The sequence below is a fragment of the Ascaphus truei genome, chromosome 4, assembly GCF_040206685.1.
Source record: "Ascaphus truei isolate aAscTru1 chromosome 4, aAscTru1.hap1, whole genome shotgun sequence".
NCBI lineage: Eukaryota > Metazoa > Chordata > Amphibia > Anura > Ascaphidae > Ascaphus > Ascaphus truei.
In genome coordinates this window covers 385,758,169-385,777,799 of record NC_134486.1, presented here as the reverse complement: position 1 = coordinate 385,777,799, position 19,631 = coordinate 385,758,169, and the positions used below count along the sequence as shown (strand labels likewise).

The 19,631-nt window shown below is 44.1% G+C and overlaps 1 protein-coding gene across 1 annotated transcript in view; it reads left to right on the top strand.

The window, feature by feature from the left end:
- Window positions 1-806: 806 nt before the first annotated feature.
- OPN5 (opsin 5) overlaps window positions 807-19,631 on the top strand; it is a 95,278-nt gene continuing 76,453 nt past the window's right edge. Inside the window, exon 1 of the mRNA XM_075598493.1 lies at window positions 807-1,287. The gene's annotated coding sequence lies outside the window, so the exon portion shown is untranslated. The remainder of the gene's footprint in view (window positions 1,288-19,631) is intronic.

Genomic DNA, 19,631 nt, shown 5'->3' with positions numbered 1-19,631 from the left:
GGGCCCCAGTTAAAAAACAACATTTCGGACCCCCTAGCAGCTCTTTTCTCTCCCACCTCCTTGCTATTGCCCTTCTCCTTCTGATCCGCCATGGTAACGAGATGCCGTGTGGCGTCACGTTGGTGACAACCGTTACGTCATTTGATGCTGCGGGCTCAGAAGGAGAAGGAGGGTGGCAGCAAGGAATTAAAAAATAATGTTACTACAGAGAAAGACAAAAACATATACAACATAGTCGGGCCCCGGGCCCTGGTAATTTGTACCAGCTTCGCTACACCTCTTGTCGGCCCTGTCACGTAATTCTAGGCATGCTGGCCATCATTATGTAACAACTACATCATTGGGCACCCTAAGGGTTAAACTGTAAGTTATTTCTAGTTCAAAAACAATACTTTTAGTTTAAAAGGCATTCGTTTAACCCCTCCTCTACTAGAGGTGTCAGCACTACTGCACTTATAGCAGCATGTTTCAAAATGTAGTTAGTCCATAATAGGATACAGATGCAGCCACGAGTATCTGAACACGTGCCTGGGAAAATCTGTAGCATCACACACCACACTGTACACATGTACATTTTCTTTGATATACTCTGTAATCAGAAAATAGCAGTAAAATAGACTGACTGGGCAAATATTTAGCCCTGTGCAGATTTTTTTTTATATCCTTTATTTTGTACATATTGGGTCTGTTTTTTGTTCTTAACGAATACAGTCAGCCCGTTTTTGTTGAAATGATAAGGTGGCCTTACAATTTCGGCCCCTCCCAGCTTAGGTCTTTGGAAGGCGATTGGATGCCCAATAAAAGACTCTGCAAGCAATTACAAACAACACCTCTTTCCCAAAGGAGTCATCCTTCAGCCCTGTTGTGAAGCACTGCCATCCTGACCACAGCTCAACACTACATACAGAGGCAGACAGGAAAGAGATGCTGATGTGCAACAAGAAAAGTGGAAACTGCACAATTTCCATGTGTTGACTGGATACATCAGAAGGAGCTGATTATTATTTCATCAGCTCTGATTGCCACTTACTGCAAAGACCTTGTTACAAAACAGTGAGGCTGCACTTGTCCACTAGATCCAAAACAAAAAAAGAAAACTGATTTTCGTGGAAGAAGTGTTTTTTCTTTCATTATTTCTTGTGCATTGGACTAGAGGAAGAGAAAACCTTGGTGTTGAATTGTTTTGGATTGTGAGTTTCTGACGTCCCATCCGATATACAGTAGCCTTCAAACAGCAGGAGGACTTGAAACCCTTCTTGTATGGAATATGTGGAGTCCAAAGCAAAGGTAACATTTCATTTTCCAATGTCTTGAGTATGGAAGTTCTGTATATATGCCCTGGTATGCAGTAGTTATTTCATGTTTCTCTTGACCCTGAAAGTACAGGCAGTACACTAGCTGCTGATCATGCTCATTCACATCACATGATGGTCCTCCTTCCAAAAGAGCAACATTAAGGTCACTTTCTATGCATACACTATAGAACATTGATTTGACTCATCAGTAAGCAGTGAACTATTCATTTGAACTAATGTACTGTGATGGATTAGTGCTCTATCCGTCCAAATGTGAGCATGGTATTCCGTTCTGACTTGATTTGACAGTGTGTATGAGTAATAGATCCACTGAGAAAGCAGCTGTTTGCCTTCCTAATTGATGATTTTAAAGGGATAGGTTAGCAAAGCAGATATGTTTGGTTTGGTTTAATCCAGAAAAATATAACACTTTTCTATAAATATGAAGATGCATGCTATTCACACACAAACTATTATGTTACAGTATGAAGAACATGACATTCTATCAACTGCATTGTTTTATATGCTGGTAGGAAAGTGTTAACATTGTGCAAAATGGTTGTAATCTGTTATTTGTTGTAGGACATACAGTATAAACTGTGCATTTCCCCACATTTATTACATTAGACAAATCAGGATGGGAAGCATGTGTTTTACAGAACATAGGATTCCAGTGAACAGGAATTATTAGGTCATGTGCTAAGTTACATTTTCTTTGTGATCATGCCCATAATTTTTGCAGCATTTTATTTTTGCCCAAGTTTTCTCATCCGGGTCAGAACTATTCCAGCCTTTCTAGGTAAAAACTGCTAAATGGTGGTGAGAAGAAAAATAGGAAGAAAGTGGGATACTGTATGTATTAAAGTTCCATAGAGGCTGGCTTCAGCATTACATTGATAGTACAACTGTTTTGCTTTGATTTAGATAGACAAAGCAGCTCATATTTTTTTTGTTGTCGTACATTCAATTGGACTCATGAGTAATTGCAGGTATGTACGTCATAAACATAAACCTTCCAAGGATCTTTGAAGGAATACCTGGGATCTTCTATTTTACTCACAATATATGCTATCTTTCTATTTCAAAGTAACTTGATATTTATTCCGTGACCCTTCGTGATGGGATAAGGAATATTCCTTACCAAAATCCCCATCGATTTAAAAAAAAATTTTTTACATCTAAATATTGTATTTTTAATGTTAAAAAAGCACCGATCTCAGCTTATTCAGACGCCATCATCGGAATATGTAAAAAAACACAATCAGGTGTATTATACTGTATAAAGCTAACAGATGAATTAGCTTAATTAACATACAATTACAAATAGCAGATATATTGGTGTCTCTTTATAAAAGTTAAATATTCAATGTTTCATTTATCTAAACATCCCAAAAACATTAAAGTTGCAAAACTATGGGCATAAACTAAAATCCCATTCTCTGTCTTGTAGATGAGGGGTTATAAAGCCTTTTTAATGCTCATAATCATTGTGGGGTACTACCACTACAGGCTATTTAATACATACAGTGTGTGTATGTGTATATATAAATATATATATGTGTGTGTGTGTATATATATATATATATATATATATATATATATATATATATATATATATATATATATACACAGTGTTCGACAAACCTATATATATATATAATTAATTTTTTTTAAGTTATGGTGGGTGAAAAAAAGGCAACAAAAAAACACCACCGTTAGCATATAGCCAATAAAGAATATCACTTGTGAGCACATTCACATGTCTTGGGCAGGTCTGCAAACCTGCCTTTCAACATTATCACCAGCATACAGTGCTTCCACTGCAGCAAGGGATTCTGGGAAATGACATGAAAATGAGCACACAATGTGTATGTCGGGGTGGTCTGCGAGGACCCCTTCCTTACCTCCGCTAAAAGACAGTTGATATGCTGTCTCACTGATGCTCCTTGTTTCTTACTGACCTGCTGACCCGTCACTATTCTGGACTGTGTTGCAGTAAACTTCTGCTTGCGGTCTACTATTTTCTGATACAGGAGTTTGTTTTGAATTGTTGAGCTTGTTCAAGCTCTGAGAAAAACCTGTGTTCTGATCTTTAAATCATCGATGCAGTGGTTTAGACATATGCCCCTCTTGGATTTTCTTTAGTAGGCAGGTTCTATTCCATCCATGTTTTTCTACTTGTGAGTGGTTGCATCCTTGTACATTTACACACTTTTTTGCTTGACCGGCCGATCTGGATAACACAATAAAATATTTTTTTGCATCACCCATTCCAATATAGTACACTACTTTGCATCGAATATATATAATTTATGTATATGGTGATTGTGCCAGCTTTTTCTTCTTAATACACGTTTTTTGATATTCCTGAGTGTGCTGTCTCTTCCTTGCTTTGTGGTCCTGGGATCCTGGATTTACCTGGTAAGGAGTCTATTTATGCATACTTCCTGTATGGGACAAGCACCTATTTTTGCTTTACGTGTGTGCCATCTGTATGTATATATATATATATATATATATATATATATATATATATATATATATATATTTGATGCAAAGTAGTACTTTTTTCATTTCTCTCTCCTCTCCCCCCAGCATGTTTTCTCTCTACTCTCCCCCCAGCATGTTTTCTCTCTACTCTCCCCCCAGCATGTCTTTCTCTCTACTCTCCCCCCAGCATGTCTTTCTCTCTACTCTCCCCCCAACATGTCTTTCTCTACTCTCCCCAGCATTTCTTTCTCTCTCCTCTTCCCCCAGCATGTCTTTCTCCTCTCCACTGCCCCAACATGTCTTTGTCGCTCATCTCCACAGCATGTTTTTCTCTCTCATCCACCTTCATGTCTTTCTCTCTCTTCTCCCCACAGCATGTCTTTCTCCCTATTCTCCCCACAGCATGTCTTTCTCTCTCTTCTCCCCACAGCATGTCTTTCTGTCCTCCCCACAGCATGTCTCTCTCTCTTCTCTCCACAGCATGTCTCTCTCTCTCTTCTCCCCACAGCATGTCTCTCTCTCCTCTCCCCACAGCATGTCTTTCTCTCTCTTCTCCCCACAGCATGTCTCTCTCTCTCCTCTCCCCACAGCATATATTTCTCTCTCCTCTCCACCCCCAGCATGTATCTCTCATCTCCCCCTGCATGTCCTCGCCTCTCCCCAGCATGTCTTTCTCTTCTTTTTCTCCACATGTGTTTCTCTCCACTCTCCCCCCAGCATGTCTGTCTCTCCTCTTCCCCCCCCCCAGCATGTCTTTTGTCTCTCCTCTCCCCCAGCATTTATTTCACTTTCTTCTCCCCCCAGCATGTATTTCTCTTTCCTCTCCCCCAGCATGTATTTCTCTTTCCTCTCCCCCCAGCATGTATTTCTCTTTCCTCTCCCCCAGCATGTATTTCTCTTTCCTCTCCCCCCAGCATGTATTTCTCTTTCCTCTCCCCCAGCATGTATTTCTCTTTCCTCTCCCCCCAGCATGTATTTCTCTTTCCTCTCCCCCCAGCATGTATTTCTCTTTCCTCTCCCCCCAGCATGTATTTCTCTTTCCTCTCCCCCAGCATGTATTTCTCTTTCCTCTCCCCCCAGCATGTATTTCTCTTTCCTCTCCCCCCAGCATGTATTTCTCTTTCCTCTCCCCCCAGCATGTATTTCTCTTTCCTCTCCCCCCAGCATGTATTTCTCTTTCCTCTCCCCCAGCATATTCCTCCTCTCCCTTCGACATTTCTCTCCTCTCCCCTCAGCATTTCTTTCTCTCTCCTCTACCCTCAGTATTTCTCTCTCTTGTCCCCCCAGCATATCTTTCTTTTCTTACACCGTTCATATCATTATTTCTACTATTCTCCACTCGTGTCTTTCTTTTTCCCTCTTATGTATTTCTCTTCTCTCCTTTTATTTTCTCGTTGCTGGCCTTTCTCTTCATTTCTACTGTATATATCTTCTTTCCCTTGCATGTCTGCCATTCTCCCGCTGATCTGGCCATTCTTTCTCAGCCTGTCTCTACCACATGCTCCAGCCCTACACTGCTTTCCTCCCTGTGGCTCGTCACACTCAGCAGAAAGGAAGGGATACAGCTCAAGGAGCCCCCTGCAGGCAGACGAAATGTGAGAAGGGGGTCAGGCCCCTAAACCAACAGTGCTTGTGACAGCATAACTGGCTCTCTCTTCTGTAGACGGCTCTGGGTGGGAGTGTCTGAATTTAAGAGGTTTTAGTGTCAACCATCAGTCATTTAAGACCTCTGGTGCTCCATGGATCACAGTTTGAGAACTCCTGCTATGGACAGTGCTGTCTGTGCATACATGTTTCATTGTACTTTGTTTCATTGTACTGTACTCTTTTGCTCTGCATATGACTGTATGAGTGTCACGGTAGCTAGTGATAGGTTATAATACACACCAAAATATCTGGGTTGAATTGAACACGACTTAGATATAATATAGAGAGTTTATTCTTTAGGTGAACACAAGATGATACAAATAACAGACAATAAATAGCACTTACTTAAGGGTTGGACAATGAAGCAATTAGGTACAGGATTTTCAATTCATTCAGCAATACAGGTTCAGATGAAGATATCACGAAAGACAATGGTTATAGGGCTTACACTCATTTATATGGAGTTTCAGCCCCATACCTTAACCTTTGGGCGCCTGAAAGTATAGCAGACTTCTTTGTAGTCAGGAAACCCTTTTGTCTGTAAGTGTGAATTATGTCACTTACAGACCACTCAGGCTCTGCGTTTCCCCGCCCTATTGTACACAATCAGAGTGGTCAAGTCTTTGATCAGAGGGTTTATTGTAGACCACTTCTCTCCCCCCTGAACATTGACATAAAGCAGAGCCAGTAACGTTTCCCGGGCTTTCTACTAGCCTTGCAAAACAGTATTTTCTCCTATTGAAATCAATGGGCTCCGCCGCTATAGGCTTTCAATGGAGCAACTCCGCCATTGAAGTCAATGGGGAGATCACAATTTTAACATTTGCCCATTCTCCATCTGGTTGATCGGAGAGGGCTGGAAATGGCCATGCAGTCATGCCGGAACAGTGACTACCTGCGACCAAAATCCCAGCCCGCTGGTATTCACAGAACCGGAGATATGGGTTTACACTTTTCACACTTTCGGACTTAGCCATTTCAAAGCCACACGGCTTTCCTCCATTAGAATCAATATGGCCGGCGCCGCAATAGGAAATGCATGGGCCGGCGCAGCCATAGGATTCAATGGGACCTCCGCTCCCATTACTCAATGGTGCGACCCTCGTGGTGAGCGTGACCCTTTACGGGGTCCTTCATTCTCGGACCCGGTGGTGGTCGAGTGTGGGGGTTCCTAGGGTCTAGGGGCAAAAAGAATTTTATTCCTGGGTGCCCTAGAACCTAAGTTTCCCACGCCAATTGTACGTGAACTTGACTCAGTGTGATCAAAGCTCTTTTTTAGATATTGTATCTGCTTCTGCGGTTTGGATGGCTGCCAAACCGTTCCTGGAGGTCGACGTCGAGGAATCCCCATTGAAATGAATGGCTCCATTGACTTACAATGGGGAACCGCCGCTCCTCCTCTCGGGCGCCACCTGCAGGTCTTCTGATGAAAATGGGCCCAAATCGCCAGTTTCCCCATAGGATCGTATGAAGCTGCAACGGCACCTATGGTGAGCTGCAAAATGGAGCCTGCAAAGGTGGGAAAATGGAACAAAGGGCTATAATTACTCCTTAACTATTAACCCTTTCCCTCCCGCGTCGATCCCAGTGTATGTGTTGGTGCAGACACTGGAATGGGAACAATACATATTTACAGGGGAATACACATTTGGGTGCTGAAGTGGGGTAAAACACATTACTGGACCACAGTCCAGTTAACCCCTTGCTTCCCACGTGAGAGCAGGGGGTGGCCAAATGGGGTGTAACCCCTTTAATACCGGGCCAAACCCCCTCTCCCATGACAATGAGATTTGATGATGGTTATGCAGAGTAATAATAGGAGGAGACAATTAAGATATGTATATCTGTGTCACATGCCATTCATTTTAGTAAATCAATATTGCAAGAGTTTTGAAACAGAGAGGCTTTGATAAACATCACATGCTGTATCATCATCTAAAACAAAAAATCTAATGATGTGTTTTTTTGGGCACTAGTATTGTCCAAGATTTGCAGCCAGGAAACAGTACCTTCTGGTTAAAAGAAAAGTTTCAGTAATATTTCCAGCACCGGTTCCCAGCTAGAGATGTGTGAACTGTTCGCAAATGTTTACTAGTGTAACATGGTTAGTCCACCCTGCTTCTCTTTCCCCCCTGTCACATAAGTCCTTAGCAGTCTAGGCTGTGACAGACAGACCTGCAGGTAGTAACCCCCCCTCATGCTCCTCTCTGAGGGATGGTGGTGGTGGTGATTTGTGGTCTGTGTGTAGCCTATCAGGGTATAGACCTTGAGCCCTCCCCTTCTGGTTCCTCAGAGGGGCAGTGCCAAATTCAGGTAGTTCTCTCACACCTCTCCTAGAGAGTGGAGGTGTGTGGGCCGTCTCCTCCCGGCTGGGAGTGAGAAGCCAGCCAGACTCTCATGGATGGTTGGCTACAGGAAGATCAGAGGCCTTGCATTACGGAAGAGCCAGCACCATCCAGAGGACTGAAATCCTCTGACACCCTGCATCCGCTGTTTTGACCCATCTGCAGTGACTGCTTAATAAAACCCTTCTTTTCTACATACTCCTGCCTGAGTTCCAGTCTGGTGGGTAGCGGTGTATATGATTGCTTCGGTGGGGACAGTCTCAAGAAACCCTGGAGTACACTGAAGCTACAGAGGTGACCAACTTTATTCTAACTAGGCTAGTTCCGCGAATTTCAGAATATCCCGGTGATGTGCGGTTTTGTGTCGTTTTCGCCCGGAGTGTATTGCGTTATTTTCCCGGCTGTGATTTAAGCATTTTATTCCCGCTGGCTGCAATACTGCAATGCCGTGTAAAAACACATGGGGACGTTTGCGAGCTGTTGTCTTTGAAGCCGTCACCTATAACTCCTAACATACAGTACTGTACACATACAGTACTGTACACATACAGTACTGTACACATACAGTACTGTATATGCACATTAATGATACTATGGGCCGGCAGGGGCGAGATGTGTTTGTAGCAGAGAGAGATCCGCTGCTCTCTCTGCGCAAACATCGGCACATTAAAAATTATTTAAAATACATTTTTATTCATAGTGTAGATGTGCAGGGGGTCTCCGGAGCTGAACCGCATTGGTTTCAGATCCGGGGACCCCCTGCTTCCCGAGATACAGCCCCCTTTATGAGGTGCCGGTATCCCTCTGCATTTAAAGGTCTCGATCACGTGACCTGTAAACCAAGCAGAGGGGATACCGGCACCCCATAAAGGGGCCTGTATCTCGGGAAGCAGGGGGTCCCCCGACCTGAAACCACAGCGGTTCAGCTCCGGAGACCCTCTCTCATCTACAGTATAAATAAAACACATATATAAATAAACACTCGTTCCTTACCTTTGCGGCTATGTGCTATGGTAACGAAGCAGCATTTCTGTATTTTTAATAATAGTGTACAGTGAGCAGGGAGTTCCCTGAGCCAGAAATCAATGCTCAGGCGACCCCCTGCTCCTGCACAATATTATTAAAAATACAGAAATGCTGCTTCATTACCATAGCTGATAGCCGCTAAGGCAATGAAGGGTTAAGGCAGAATAGCATGATAATTGGGGACATTTGCCCCCAATAAACATTGCAATAAACAACATACAGTACACCCCCTGTGTATTTAAAATACATAAACAATAAATACATTAAATACATATTTTTAATGTGTGTGTTAAACCTCCCTGCCTTGACTATAATCTATGTAAAACCCCTCCCCCTATTGTGTGTGTTAAACCTACCTGCCTTGACTGTAATCTACAGAGGCGACACACTTTATTCTAACTCGGCTAGTTCCGCAAATTTCAGAATATCCCGGTGATGTTCGGTTTTGTATCGTTTTCGCCCGGAGTGTATTGCGTTATTTTCCCGGCTGTGATTTAAGCATTTTATTCCCGCTGGCTGCAATACTGCAATGCCGTGTAAAAACACAAGGGGGCGTTTGCGAGCTGTTGTCTTTGAAGCCGTCCCCTATAACCCCTAACATACAGTACTGTACATTTTTATTCATAGTGTACATGTGCAGGGGGTCTCCAGAGCTGAACCGCGTTGGTTTCAGGTCAGGGGACCCCCTGCTTCCCGAGATACAGCCCCCTTTATGAGGTGCCGGTATCCCTCTGCATTTAAAGGTCCCGATCACGTCACCGCGGCCTGTAAACCAAGCAGAGGGATACCGGCACCCCCTAAAGGGGCCTGTATCTCAGGGAACAGGGGGTCCCCGGCTCTAAAACCACAGCGGTTCTGCTCCGGAGACCCTCTGCACATGTACAGTATAAATAAAACACACACATCAATAAAGAATCGTTCCTTACCTTTGCAGCTATGTGCTACGGTAACGAAGCAGCATGAATGTATTTTTAATAATATTGTACAGTGAGCAGGGGGTTCCCTGAGCCAGAAATTAATGCTCAGGGGACCCCCTGCTCCTGCACAATATTATTAAAAATACAGAAATGCTGCGTCATTACCATAGCGTATAGCCGCTAAGGCAATGAAGGGTTAAGGCAGAATAAACAATAAATACATTAAATTCATATTTTTAATGTGTGTGTTAAACCTCCCTGCCTTCACTGTAATCTATGTAAAAAACCCTCCCCCTATTGTGTGTGTTAAACGTCCCTGCCTTCACTGTAATCTATGTAAAAACCCCTCCCCCTATTGTGTGTGTTAAACCTCCCTGCCTTCCCTGTAATCTATGTTAAACCCCCTCCCCCTATTGTGTCTGCTAAGATTCCCTGCTTTGACTAATCTGTGTAAGCCCCCCTCCCCCTATTGTGTCGGTTAAATCTCCCTGGCCTGTGTTTCTGTGAGTGCAGTGTACTGTATGTAAATGTGGGGAGGGGGAGGGGGATCCTGTGTAAATAACCACACCCACACCCACTACCCACTACCCACCTGCACATGGCCCCTCCGCTGCTGCAAAACAGAGACAAAAATTTAAATATACAAAGTAATGTCCCCATACCCCTTAATCACCATAGCGGTTATTAACCGCTACAGTCATTAAGGGGTTAACCCACCCTCACCCACCAGTCGGGATGCCTACATACCCTCCCACACTAACCCCCCCCCCCGTGAGGCCTAACCACCCTCACCCAGTACCCACAAGGGAGGCCTACCCACATACCGTTGGGGAAACATCCCCCCCACCCCCAGTACCCATAATAAAAACAATAGAGTGACCCACAATAAGCATAATTCTATTTATTAAATACATTACCCACCCCCTGTGCCCCCCCATAAATACAAGATTTATTCTTTTACATACAGGGTTCATAACGCAACCCCACGTGAGTCCCCGGTGGGCTGGCGGGGCACCTGGACAGACCTATAGGGTACCAGCAGCCCTTTTTAAACAGGTTCTGGAGGCCTGCTGGTGGGTCCCACCAGCACCATGGCCCCCAGGTGGTCTCCTTGGGTCATTGTGGGCCACAATTGGGTCCCCACGGTAGGCCCGTGGATGTCTGGGAGCCCCGGGTCAGACACACAGGTGTCTGCGGGGCCTCGGGTGGTTCCCACGGGGTTCTGGGGAACTCACGAGTGCTCACTACGGGTCGGCGGTGCCCCCACAGATGTGAGGCCACCGCTTCATCCCCGCATGTGTCACCCGTGGAACCACCAGCCTGATACCCGTGGGATACCCGTGGAGATCCACAGGTGGTCTCCAGAGGTCCCACGCAGAACCACGGAACAAACCCTGAATGTAAAAAAAATAAACCTGGCCTATACATTCAATACATACACCCCCAACCCCCAACACCTACAGTACAATAATGTGCAAAATAACTATTATCCAGATATGGATAATTGATTAATTGCCCATTATTAAAAACATTAACTAGCATATTCAAATAAATAAAGTACTACTGACCTCATCAATACGAAGTGTCCGTCGCCAGCAACATCCTTGTCTTGCCCACAAAATACATAGCCAATACAAAGCCAATACATTGCAATTACATTCAGATATCAATTAACCCCTTAAACACCGTATCAGATAATAACCGCAAAGGTGATTAAGGGGTTAAACCACACTGGCCCGATACCCACCCTTCACCCATGAATTTGTACAGTGGCTTCATCATTCAACTATATATACAGTGTATATATATATATATATATATATATATATATATAATGTGTATATATACACACACATGATGAACCAATATACAAATAAATGTAGAAGGGTTATCAAAACCATACTGTCCTACAAATAACACTTCTCCATACAGACACACTACATTAAAATCAATTTCCTTTAATAATCCTAACTGATCTTACAATCTGAATCATCAAATGCCAATGAAACACCTCACATTCCAATCAATACATTACAACCAATCAAGTAAACAAAAATCAATTAGCAATCATTATTTACATCCCTAAACAATTGACACTCCATCCCGAACAATGAAACAATTAACTAATTCACGCCTGGAGCAGAACAATTTAGCATGTGAAAAAATATAAGTACCAACCAGAATACAAACTTTTACAACCAAGGCTATCCCTGACCTCCCTCAAACACACAATACAATACCAAGGATTACATCTATCTAATTTTAAAATACTTTAAACTCACAATAATGCATAGCAGCATAGACAAATTAATTTAAAACACATCAATCAAGCTTTTAAAACAACATCATTTCTTACCCTGTATGTATATATCTCTGTAGATATACATACATACAGTGGCAAGAAATGATATACCACAAAAAAAAAAATACACATGTTAAAAAACTTTAAAAAATATTAACAAGTTAAATAAAATACATTTCTTTAGTTCACTTACCATTACTTGGCCCCACCGACTCCCGTTGCGCAGCTTACTCACCAACCAATCCACAGGCACAGAAACCCATAAAATAATAAACCATAAAAAAATAAACATTTAAACTAAAAATCCAAATCAATCCACGGGTCTTCTATTAGTAATCCATCTTCATCTGTATTCTTCTTTTTTCTATCTTCTTCCGGGCAGGGTCTTCTTCCCGTCTTCGGCCACGCCCTTGTCTTCTTTCTTCTCCGGAGGTCCTTCCTCCGCGGCGTCTGGCTTCAAAATGAGACGACATAGGCTTTTAAAGGCCTATGACGTCACATTTTCGTCATGGTTCCCACGGTCCTGATTGGGCCGTGAAAACCATGTGTTTTGGCCGATAAAAATTAAAATGATGACGTCACTTAAAGGCAATGAAAGCACAGCCAATCAGAATGGCTTTGCTTCAATTGCCTTTAAGATGACGTCATTAAAAGACACATGGCCGTGCACACATGGTACGGTAGCCAATCAGAGCGTGGGAACTCCATCCCTACTCTGATTGGCTCTAGTATACCATGTGACAGAGGCTTGGGGGAGAAAGGATGTGACGTCAATGAAAACCTGTCACATGGTACCGTAGCCAATCAGATTAGGGATGGAGTTCCCACGCTCTGGCTCTAGTACCATGTGACAGGTTTTCATTGATGTCACATCCTTTCTCCCCCAAGCCTCTGTCACATGGTATACTAGAGCCAATCAGAGTAGGGATGGAGTTCCCACGCTCCGATTGGCTCTAGTACCATGTGTGCACGGCCATGTGTCTTTTAATGACGTCATCTTAAAGGCAATTGAAGCAAAGCCATTCTGATTGGCTGTGCTTTCATTGCCTTTAAGTGACGTCACCATTTTTTTTTTGTCGGCCAAAACACATGGTTTTCACGGGCCAATCAGGACCGTGGGAACCATGATGAAAAATGTGACGTCATAGGCCTTTAAAAGCCTATGTCGTCTCATTTTGAAGCCAGACGCCGCGGAGGAAGGATCTCCGGGGAGGTAAGAAGACCAGGGCGTGGCCGAAGATGGAAAGAAGACCCCGCCCCGCCCGGAAGAAGATAGAAGAAAGAAGAATACAGATGAAGATGGATTACAAGTAAAAGACCCGTGGATTGATTTGGATTTTTAGTTTAATGTTTATTTTTTTATGGTTTATTATTTTATGGGTTCCTGTGCCTGGTGGATTGGTTCGTGAGTAAGCTGCGCAATGGGAATCGGTGGGGGCAAGTAATGGTAAGTGAACTAAAGAAATGTATTTTATATAACTTGTTAATTTTTTCAAACGGTTTTTTAACATGTGTTTTTTTTTTTTGTGGTATATCATTTCTTGCCACTGTATGTATGTATGTATATATGTCTAGAGAGATATATACATACAGGGTAAGAAATGATGTTGTTTTAAAAGCTTGATTTGATGTGTTTTAAATTAATTTGTCTATGCTGCTATGCATTATTGTGAGTTTAAAGTACTTTAAAATTAGATAGATGTATTCCTTGGTATTGTATTGTGTGTTTGAGGGAGGTCAGGGATAGCCTTGGTTTTAAAGGTTGTATTTTGGCCGGTACTTATATTTTTTCACAGGCTAAATTGTTCTGCTCCAGGCGTGAATTAGTTAATTGTTTCATTGTTCGGGATGGAGTGTGAATTGTTTAGGGATGTAAATAATGATTGCTAATTGATTTTTGTTTACTTGGTTGATTCATTTGCAGAATGTATATGGCGCATAGATTTTATCCATCATTTATATTGGAATGTGAGGTGTTTAATTGGCTTTTCATTGGTTTGTGATGATTTAGATTGTAAAATCAGTTAGGATTATTAAAGGAAATTGATTTTAATGTGGTGTGTCTATGGAGAAGTTCTATGGAGAAGTGTTATTTGTAGGACATTATGGTTTTGATAACCCTTCTACATTTATTTGTATATTGGGTCATCGTGTGTGTATATACTGTGTGTATATATATATATATATATCAAACAGAAGGGAAAAAAGCTGCGCCTCTAAGGAACATATACACTATGTATGTCTATGTTGGAATTATCTAGTGTAAAACCTGAATTGTCTAAGCAATAATGTAAAGGTTATACGGACCTATAAACATAAGATAGGCCCATAACAAACATACAGCAACAACACATGAAAAAAGCAAATGAAAGGATAAACCAGTCCTCAAATAGTTCCGATGATTAATATGGGTGCTGGTGTGCAGGGTCTCCGGCAGCTCTCAGTGTGGACCACCACGTCCACAGGATATCTAAAAAGGAAAAAAGAGGAGAGAGCGCACGCCCATAGCGTAAAAGAGTAAATTTAATGAAAGGAAGGGGGGTGGGGGGGGTAAAAAACGCACTTACAAGAAGTACAATATAATCAAGCATATGTGATAATAATCACCACCATCCGGTCTAACTGCAAGCTCTTGGGGCAGTCCCAGGCTCCGTTGGTGAAGGAGCAGCGTCTCAGCTGGTTTCCAGGACTGATGTAAATCATCCGGTCAAAGTGCAGACTTTTGGGGCATTCCCAGGCTCCGTTGGCAAAAGAGCAGCGTACCAGCAGTTTCCCAGGGCTGGTGTGCTGTAGATAGTCCAAGACAAAAGTTCCGTATTGGTAGTGCCTGTAGCACTAGCGCTTGGATCAGTCCACTCCAGCGCTGGGTGTAGACTTCAATGTCAGTGCGTCTGACGTCATGACGCTCCCTGACGCCACAGGGGGTGAATACCGCATCAACTGCCAATTAATATATGCAATGTCTAAACCTATCTTAACCAGAAAAAGTCACCTCTCGTAATACATGCTGTATTCTCTATGCTCCTGAATGTAGAGCTGAATGACATCACGAAATCCCGCGAGACCAGGGGACCACATCCCGCTCATGTGCATTGAAAGGGTGCTGACAGTATCAGCCATCTTTGTTGAGATTTACTTTTTCTGGTTAAGATAGGTTTAGACATTGCATATATTAATTGGCAGTTGATGCGGTATTCACCCCCTGTGGCGTCAGGGAGCGTCATGACGTCAGACGCACTGACATTGAAGTCTACACCCAGCGCTGGAGCGGACTGATCCAAGCGCTAGTGCTACAGGCACTACCAATACGGAACTTTTGTCTTGGACTATCTACAGCACACCAGCCCTGGGAAACTGCTGGTACGCTGCTCTTTTGCCAACGGAGCCTGGGAATGCCCCAAAAGTCTGCACTTTGACCGGATGATTTACATCAGTCCTGGAAACCTGCTGAGACGCTGCTCCTTCACCAACGGAGCCTGGGACTGCCCCAAGAGCTTGCAGTTAGACCGGATGGTGGTGATTATTATCACATATGCTTGATTATATTGTACTTCTTGTAAGTGCGTTTTTTACCCCCCCTCCCCCCTTCCCTTCATTAAATTTACTCTTTTACGCTATGGGCGTGCGCTCTCTCCTCTCTTTTTTCCTTTATATATATATATATATATATATATATACTGTATATATATATATATATATATATATATCTCTCTCTCCCTCTCTGTATATATACAGTATATATATATAGTTGCATGATGAATCCACTGTACAAATTCATGGGTGAAGGGTGGGTATCGGGCCAGTGTGGCTTAACCCCTTAATCACCTTTGCGGTTATTATCTGATAAGGTGTTTAAGGGGTTAATTGATATCTGAATGTACTTGCAATGTATTGGTTTTGTATTTGCTATGTATGTTGTGGGCAAGACAAGGATGTTGCTGGCGACGGACACTTCGTATTCATGAGGTCAGTAGTACTTTATTTATTTGAATATGCTAGTTAATGTTTTTAATAATGGGCAATTAATCTATTATCCATATCTGGATAATAGTTATTTTGCACATTATTGTACTGTAGGTGTTGGGGGGAGGGTGTATGTATTGAATGTATAAGCCAGGTTTATTTTTTTTACATTCAGGGTTGGTTCCGTGGTTCTGCGTGGGACCTCTGGAGACCACCTGCGGGTATCCTCGGGTATCCCAAGGGTATCAGGCTGGTGGTTCCATGGGTGACACATGCGGGGATGAAGCGGTGGTCTCACATCTGTGGGGGCACCGCCGACCCGTAGTCTGCGGGGATGAAGATGTGTGGTCCCACTTCTGTGGGGGCACCGCCGACCCATATGTGCGGGGATGATGATGTGTGGTCCCACTTCTGTGGGGGCACCGCGGACCCGTAGTGAGCACTCGTGAATTCCCCAGACCCACGAGGGAACCACCTGAGGCCCCGCAGACACCTGTGGGTCTGACCCGGGGCTCCCAGACATCCGCGGGCCTACCGTGGGGACCCAATTGTGGCCCACGGTGACCCAAGGAGACCACCTGGGGGCCATGGTGCTGGCGGGACCCACCAGCAGGCCTCCAGAACCTGTGTAAAAAGGGCTGCTGGTAAACTGTAGGTCTGTCCAGGTGCCCCACCAGCCCACCGGGGACTCACGTGGGGCTGCGTTATGAACCCTGTATGTAAAAGAATAAATCTTGTATTTATGGGGGGCACAGGGGGTGGGTAATGTATTTAATAAATATAATGCTGTTTATTGTGGGGCTGTGTATTGTTTTTATTGTGGGTACTGGGGGTGGGGGGGGGGGGGGTGTTTACCCAAACGGTATGTGGGTAGGCATCCCTTGTAGGGTACTGTGTGGTTAGGCCTCACGGGGGGGGTTAGTGTGGGAGGGTATGTAGGCATCCCGAGTGGTGGGTGAGGGTGGGTTAACCCCTTAATGACTGTAGCGGTTAATAACCGCTATGGTGATTAAGGGGTTAGGGGACATTACTTTGCAGCAGCAGAGGGGCCATGTGCAGGTGGGTAGTGGGTAGTGGGTGTGGGTGTGGTTATTTACACGGGATCCCCCTCCCCACATTTACATACAGTACACTGCACTCACAGAAACACAGGCCAGGCAGATTTAACGGACACAATAGGGGGAGGGGGGCTTACACAGATTAGTCAAAGCAGGGAAGCTTAACACACACAATAGGGGGAGGGTTTTTTACATAGATTACAGTGAAGGCAGGGAGGTTTAAAACACACATTAAAAATATGTATGTAATGTATTTATTGTTTATTCTGCCTTAACCCTTCATTGCCTTAGCGGCTATACGCTATGGTAATAAAGCAGAATTTCTGTATTTTTAATAATATTGTGCAGGAGCAGGGGGTTCCCTGAGCATTAATTTATTTCCTGCTCACTGTACAATATTATTAAAAATACAGAAATGCTGCTTCGTTTCCATAGCACATAGCCGCTAAGGTAAAGAACGATTCTTTATTGATGTGTGTGTTTTATTTATACTGTACATGTGCAGAGGGTCTCCGGAGCAGAACCGCTGTGGTATTAGGTCCGGGGACCCCCTGCTCCCCGAAATACAGGCCCCTTTATGTGGTGCCGGTATTCCTCTGCTTGGTTTACAGGCCGCGGTCACGTTATCGGGACCTTGAAACGCAGAGGGATACCGGCACCTCATAAAGGGGGCTGTATCTCGGGAAGCAGGGGGTCCCCCGACCTGAAACCAACGCGGTTCAGCTCCGGAGACCCCCTGCACATCTACACTATAAATAAAAATGTATTTCAAATATATTTATTTATATTGATTTATTTATTTATTTAGATTTATTTATTTATTTTTTGGGCAGCTGCTGTGTGTGATTTTTTTTATTGTGGGTAGTGGGGGTGGGTGAAGGGGGTATTAGCCCCAACGGTGGTTGTTTAGGGCTTGCGGGGGGTAGCGGGAAGGCTTAACCCCTTCATGACCGTAGCGGTATTAAATGCTACAGTCGTGAAGGGGTTAAGTGCACCTGCAACCCCCCCGCAAGTCCTAAACTCACACCAAGGGCCAAATACCCCCTTCACCCACCCCCGCTACCCACAATAAAGCGGGCACGGTGGGTTAACCCCTTCATTGCCTTAGCGGCTATACGCTATGGTAATGAAGCAGCATTTCTGTATTTTTAATAATATTATGCAGGAGCAGGGGGTCCCCTGAGCATTAATTTCTGGCTCAGGGAACCCCCTGCTCACTGTACAATATTATTAAAATACAGAAATGCTGCTTCGTTACCGTAGCACATAGCCGCTAAGGTAAGGAACGAGTGTTTATTTATATTTGTTTTTTATTCATACTGTACATGTGCAGAGGGTCTCCGGAGCAGAACCGCTGTGGTTTTAGGTCCGGGGACCCCCTGCTCCCCGAGATACAGGCCCCTTTAGGGGGTGCCTGTATCCCTCTGCTTTGTTTACAGGTCACGGTCACGTGATCAGAACCTTTAAACGCAGAGGGATACCGGCACCTCATAAAGGGGGCTGTATCTCGGGAAGCAGGGGGTCCCCCGACCTGAAACCAATGCGCTTCAGCTCCGGAGACCCCCTGCACATCTACACTATGAATAAAAATGTATTTGAAAAGATTTTTAATGTGCCGATGTTTGCGCAGAGAGAGCAGCGGATCTCTCTCTGCTACAAACACATCTCGCCCCGCCGGCCCATAGTATCATTGATGTGCATATACAGTACTGTATGTGTACAGTACTGTATGTTAGGGGTTATAGGGGTTGTTGTTATACAGTATATATATATATATATACTGTACAGTATATATATACTGCATTACAATTCATGATTTTATGCCATCTGGCGGACACGCGAAGCATTGCAGCCTAATAAATCCTGAACCATTATAAATTAACACATCAGCCGCGCGTCAGCCGGGCATCACCCCTGGCTTGGAACGTGGCATGCTCCAGGTGAACAGTGTCACATTCCAGGTACCTGCCAGGTACAAACCGGTGATTTGTTAGAATAAAGTCTGCCGCAGCAGTATAGGCGCTGATCACCAGAGAAATAGCATCAGAGGTTACCAAAAGCCTGTACTGGTCTCCATATCCCCTCAGACTACACAGCTCTCCTGAACCCTCACAGGTATGCCGCACCACAAACACCTGTAGCTGAAGCAGTATCACCTAGAGGAGGCCTGCCCAACTCGTAAAGTGAGAAGGGCCGAACTGCTCCAAGGAAGAAAAATTTGGGCCGCACGGGTTAAATCATCATCATCATCATCATCTCTCCTCCAGCACCTCTCCATCATCATCATCCTCATCTATCTCTCATACCCCCATCTCTCCCCCTCACCCACACAATACCACCCTCCACATCAAAAACACAATACCCCCTCCACATCCCCCCAGCCCATTCCATGTCAGCAGCCCCCCCCCCAAGTCAGCATCCCCCCCATGTCTCTCTTCCCTCAATATAACACTCTCTCCCCCTCCCCTAAATCACACCCTCTCCCCCTCCTCTCAATGACACTCACCCTCCCCTCAATATGATACTCTCTCCCCCTCCCCTCCATATGACACTCTCTCCCCCTCCCCTCAATATGACACACTCTCCCC